The sequence below is a fragment of the Lytechinus variegatus genome, chromosome 11 (genome assembly GCF_018143015.1).
Source record: "Lytechinus variegatus isolate NC3 chromosome 11, Lvar_3.0, whole genome shotgun sequence".
NCBI classification, from domain to species: Eukaryota; Metazoa; Echinodermata; class Echinoidea; order Temnopleuroida; family Toxopneustidae; genus Lytechinus; species Lytechinus variegatus.
The window spans coordinates 13,381,039-13,387,973 of record NC_054750.1 but is presented as its reverse complement, the minus strand read 5'-3'; positions in this window follow the sequence as shown (position 1 = coordinate 13,387,973).

Below are 6,935 nucleotides of genomic sequence, written 5' to 3'. Positions count from 1 at the left end.
AACAGATAATGAAATTATTTTTTTATGCTGTGGAGATTTCAAAGAGAAAATAAGGCTCACACTTAAAACTTGAAATATGTAAATAGCAAGATCTTTATATGAGTTTTGATGATACTACAGATGTGTGTACAGTGTAAATACAATTAATTTGAAAGATTAAGCACGTTGGTTTGTATACATGCTTTTTGGGCTTGTGTGAAAAGTACTATAAAATGTTTTCACATCACAAGAAATTGATTGTTCTTGTTCAATTCTAATTGGATAATTGATATACCTGTGTATCAATTTTCTACATTTTCTTTTATCTATACACATGGCAAACAAGATTTACTATTCGCTGGGTAGTAAAACATTTGTGGGTTTTTTTTCAATATGAATGTTAGAGAAGAGCTCCAGGAATAGAAATAAAGTTTATTCAATATGAAGAATTTTTGTGCCATCTGATAGACCAAATGTAAATTCGATTCATCTGGTAATGTTCTGCTGGGCAAGAGTCCCATTTCTACCTTCGCCAAAAAAAATATATACATTTATATAGATATGGCTTGTCATATCCAACTATTATTTTTAACAGGGAACATGAGAAAATTTCGGTAGACACCAAACAATGGCTTTAGTAATAATAGTCAGTTCTTGTATAGTGCATATCACAATTATGAATAATTTCTCTATGCGCTTCCAAAGGACTTGGATATTATTACCCCAGCTGTAGCTTGGCAGCCTTATTACTAAGATTACAGCGCAAACGCATATCAAGGAATAAAATCATGCCAGGTACCCATTCACCTCACCTGGGTTGAGTGCAGCACAATGTTGATAAATTTCTTGCCAAAGGAAATTACGCCATAGCTAGGATTCGAACCCACGACCCTCTGTTTCAAAGTCCAGAGACTAATCCTCTGGGCCACAACGCTCCAAATTGAATTTATTCTCTTGAATTTTGAAGCGGGAGTAATTTGTGCAATCCCGACGACCTAGTTAAATTAGGTCAGGAGATATAAATTAATTGCTGTCTTGAGGATTAGACATACAGCAATACTGGGCTTTTGATCACTCTGAATTCTCTTTCATTGAGTTCAGGCTAGTGGGTACTGCTAGGTTGCTTTGATCTGTCCCTCCTGCCATTCCCTTGCTTTGCATAAGTGGAACACAGCTGGCGAGCCCTTGTGTGCCCGAGAAAGAAATTTGGTTACGGAGTGCAGTGCACACATGCTCAAAATTTTGAATAACAAAATATTCAAGGGCAGCAAGATTTAATCAACTCTAGCAAAAAGGTTAAATGATAAAATGGGGTGTGATTTTTCTGATTTTAAACGATTTAACTGCATTATAATTACCTTGGTCACAAGGAAAAACATAACATACATTCTAATAGAGATGCCCAGGTGTTAAGAACAGTGGTTATTTGTGTGTACCCATTATTATATTTATTTGATAACCATATGCCACTTTATTATATGATAAAGGTACATGTATCCGAGTGGGAGGTTTGCCTCATTTTGTTTAGGAAATTTAGAATTGTGTTCATCCTATCTCCTGTACTCTGAAAAGCATCTTATGTAAAACTTGAAGAATATACAAGGGTGCAATCAGTATAGAATGTCTGTTAGGCTTGTTATAGATTTACATCCCTTTTTCTTTGTGCTTCCTTGGGGACTGTTTCATAAAGCTGTTAGTGTGATTGCGACCTCATGCAAGACTGATGACCTGGGCGCCGTAACTCAAAGGTTGGCGATTAATTGCTAAATGAAATGACCAATCAAGATCCTCGTTGCATGTGCACTTTGCTAAGTAGACTGACTATGAACCAATCAGATTTGTTCTTTTGAATTAGCGATCAATCGCTAACCTTTGTGTTACGGGACCCAGGGCCCTGTTGTACAAAGAGTTACGATCGATCCAATCGATCGCAACTATGGACAGCCAGCAACGTCAACATCTATTATGCATGTTCAAAATATTTTCTAGTTGTGATGTATATTCATGCATTCATTGTTTTCTTGAAAATTCACTGCGCTTCTCTTTGCATTAAAAGGACATTGTGCAAATTTTTCGTAGAACAAATGACACTGATGGATTTCCATAGTCACGAATGATCGGATCAATCGTAAATCTTTGTACAACAGGGCCCAGTTCTCATGCTACATGATATATTACTTTGTAACTGACTTGAGGGGGCGATCAAACATTGCAGGTTTAGATGGTGGTTAATGGCAGCTTGCAGAGCCTTTTTTTATAGTTTGGCAAATTGTCCGTCAGTCGTTTACATGTCACAATTTATTTTGGACTGCTTTTGCCTAACAAAGAAACATGCGCCTTGTTGTAGCTCATAGATAACGAATTGGCCAAACTCTGTAATTGCAGGCTCTGATTGTATCCAACATCAAGGGTAAACCACTTTGAATCGCCATCTAAACCAGTGATATGTGATCGTCCATTTAACACTAAATATGTTTCATTCGTGCGTACTCTAAAGTCAGGATTAACGTTACGAATAAGCTTTATGAAACACCCGTCGTGTAAAAGTGTGAAGATTAAAAGTACTTTCCTGTCATACTCGATTGTTTGTATGCATGCTTAGAATTGTAACATGTGTATGGTTGACAGTTATTGTATATTGGTAAAATAAAAAAACAACTCAGTGAAATATGTATCTTCTGTGTGTTTGAGATGGTTTGCTTGCTTTCATTGTTTTGGAGATTTTGAATGTAGCATTATGTTTTAGTCTTGAATATAATTGTTGGACCTGGAAAAAGAAAGCTGATCAAAATGGATTACTTTGCAGTTCAAACTAAGCAAGGACAAGCTCAATTTTTCAACACCAAGAGAAACTTCAAAATAAAGGAGAACATTTAATCAATATATTTGATTTGTGCAACATTGCTTTTATAAGATCAGATCACATAAAATTAATAAGGAATTGATTCAAACATGTACTGATCAGCCCCTGTTCATTCTTTTGGCATCTTTAAATATCTACACACCATGTATATTCATATTTAATATAGCAGTTATCTAAAGTCTCTTTTGAACAGAATATAAATAAATATATGAAGATTGCAGCTAGAGGGGGAGGGGGGGGGGGTGCTCTGAGGCCCTACTCCCTCTCCACTATGAAAGAGAAGTCTAAATAATAAAAAAAGATATTTCAAAAACATTCTCCTGACTTTTCTGTTTTTAGTCTTGCACAACTTTTGAAACCAAATTTGCGATGCCTGGGTATGACCGTTAAAAGACACATGATCAGCAAAAGTAAAACTAATGATACAGTTCTGAATACTGGCTAGATACAGAATCTGCATTGGATTTTTACATGAATTCATGTGTTTGGGCTGATTTTGGATCTGACATGCCACTCAAAAATGTTACACAACTCAACAACCATGTCCACGGGCATCACAGATTGGTCTCGAAGTTGTGCAAGACAATGAAGAAAAAAAAAAACAATGAGCAGCAAGAAAAGAGCAATGAAAATAAAACCATTGTAAATAATTTTCATAAATATAAGAACATTATATTAAAGACATAGTTCTGAGTACATGAATTGCACAATGTACAGGTAAAAGCATCTAAATATAGCTCATTAATAATATGTAAGAAAATACATACTCTGTGTTCTAAGAACTCTTAATAGTAATATTGATAAGTTAAAGCTTTCATAAATAGCACTCAATATCTCTGGATTTTCAAGCTAGAATGAAAACTCAATAAATACGGTTTACATATCAAATAAATAATATCTGAGGTTTTGAAATATGTCCAGAATGATGTATTCAATATTTTTGGTCCTGTGCACATTCAAGAAGTAAAATCAAGAAAAAAAATGTTTGAAAACTAATAGGTAAGGGTTGGCACATGTGTACACTGGTTGAGTTGAAGATGGGTGTTGAAAGTTGGTGTCAGTGATGGGATATTCATCCAAGATCTAGCACAGAACGTAAAATGAGGCTGGTGTTTGGACTGACCTTGCAAAGGGTGTTGTGCTGTCTATAATGTGACTGGTATCACTTTTATAAACCCATACTTGGTGTTGTGCTGTTGATGCCAACACCAGCGCCAACACTGCACTGAAGATGGCTGTTGAAAGTTGGTGTTTGGACTGACCTTGCAAGGTGTTGTGCTGTCTATAATGTGACTGGTATCACTTTTATAAACCCATACTTGGTGTTGTGCTGTTGATGCCAACACCAGCGCCAACACTGCACTGAAGATGGCTGTTGAAAGTTGGTGTTTGGACTGACCTTGCAAGGTGTTGTGCTGTCTATAATGTGACTGGCATCACTTTTATTAACCCATACTTGGTGTTGTGCCGTCCAACACCAGCGCTAACACTGCACTTCATATCTCTGATTGTCAAACAACCGTTGTCATTCATTGGAATCCTATCCGGGGGGGGGGGCACATTTAATGATCGTGGTATGTTTGCCATCAAAACTTACTTAGCTGCTGAGCTGTTACCAGTGCTTTCATTTGGGTACTATCTTAATGATCGTGGTATGTTTGCCGTAGTATATTTGGGTCCTGAGAATAAATAAAATCATGCTTAGAGTCCATTTCAGACCATACAGAATATACCAAATCAAGAAACAAATATTGTTGCATTAGCCTATAAAAAAATATCCAAATATCAGCGTGTCTTTGAATACCAAAAAGTAATTTACTAAGGTGTTCTGCTGGAATGTTTTACAAAAGATTTTGAATGGCAACGACAACAGATAATATCTTTATACATAGAATCCAGGCTATTAAACATGAATGCTTATCAAAATCACTATGAAACATAGCAGTAGAAATATATGTACAAATTCAGCATTGCTTTTATAGCCTGATGATTTGGAATGTCTCATTGTAAAGCCTCAGTCACAATGTTGAAATCGACTCCAGACTAACCAAATCTATTACATTAACATCAATGGCTTAACATTGATCAGTTTAGAGTCAGTTTCATTAGTTAGACTGTGGCAAATTTTTTTTGGTCTCTTGGATATAATAAATAGTAATTTTTCTACAAAGATAGCTTTAATCTTTCTTTCACTCAGAAGTCTCAGTCTTTTCCTTCACTCAGAAGTCTCAGTCATGACAAAACATTTCTGCAAATTGTTAACAAAAAAAAGACTTGGATTGCATGTGAAGTAATATGCAGTACAAAGTGTTTTTTGTTTCCTTTTTCATATTTCTTTCATTTTTATAGTCCTCAAATCCTACCTTGGAGTCACCAGCAACTCATTGATCCTACCAAAATAACATTGAACACTATAATGAGTTGTTTAGGATTCTTTCCTCGGGCTTACAAAAGTCCCATTTTACTTTTCTGCAGAAACATCCTTGATATTTCTTCAGTAAATGTAGCTCTCATCCCCCTTTCCCTACATTTCTATTTCCTTTTTGACTGCGCCATGAACACCGACTCATGATAGATACTAGCGTATTACAATGCTCATACTATCATCATCATTCTATCAACAAACTGAATTTACTAGATATTCATGGCTATATCCCTATAGTCTAACAAAGTCACCACCTAAAAAAGAGTAGTTCAGAAGAATGAAATAAATAAATAATAATTATACTTGCTTATATAGCGCTTAATACTTACTTTGTCAGAAGTCTCTTAAGCGCTCTACAGTATATGCAGCATAATTACCCTGGCTTTAGCAGTGCAGCTGTAACGTGCGCTGCGTTTCAAGGAATAAATTCCTGCCAGGTACCCATTTACCTCACCTGGGTTGAGTGCAGCACATTGTGGATCAATTTCTTGCTGAAGGAAATTACGCCATGGTTGGGATAAACAAAGAAAATGGTCTTATTTCTGCTGGAGGGACAAAAGTCTTCTTGAAAATAAAAAGGGCTACAAATGTATTGTGGCATCACACATGACTAACTGTATCTGACTATACTTTGGCATGGAATACTGATCGAACAACACCAGCGAGGTAACCCACACAAAGGTTTTTGTACCATCACATTTTTATGGAACACACATCAGGAATACATCTGTTTTATACTCAATTTTCACTGAAGATCAAATCGACCAAAAAAAGTCAATTTGATAACTAGAAAGGGCAAAATAAAACATGCACAAAACTGATGAGAGATAGAGAAGGAAAGTGACGGTGTTTCTGTGTTTCAGAGAAACAGAAATTCATACCATGTGCAAATAGGGAATACAGGCTGGTGCCATAAACTCACTAATTTCATATCGTGCTCCAATAACATAAAACATGGTTTGACTCTTTTAAGTAAAAAGAAATTCATCAATAATGTAACTGACGGTGACCGTGATTAAATTGAGATCATGAAATTAATGAAGCATTTGAAATTTCGTACAATGAAAATTTATTATACTAATTCACAATTTTGTGTAGTGCATATCATAATGTCTTTATGCGCTTCCAAAGGACTGAAGTATTATTACCCAATATCTAGCCCTGCAGCATTTTGACAGTATGCAAGCATTTCAAGGAATAAATTCTGTTAGGTACCAACTTTCTTCACCTGGATTGAGTGAAGCACTGTGGATAAATCCTTGGTGAAAAAAATTAAGGTCATGGCTGGGATTAGAACTCACCACCCTTAAGGAAACCGCACACCTTACGACTGTTCGCGATCCAATTTTGGAACAAATCGCATTTTGCTAATTTTCTGAAAAAGTAAATGGAACCTATTATTTTATTTGAGGTTAAATTTATTGAAAGAATACTGATATAACCATTTTGAAAGATTACAAGCCTTCATTTTAGAGCAAAGGCCAAATTAATTTCTAATCGTAGGCAATCGTACAACTGCTAAGACGTCATTACGACTAGATATTAAATTCACTTTTATTCTAAGAAGGATGATAGCACAGTCACAGACAGGTATTCATACAATGATTTAGAACATTACACAGTAAGATATTCCAAGTCTCAACACTAGCATCACATTCTACTACATTT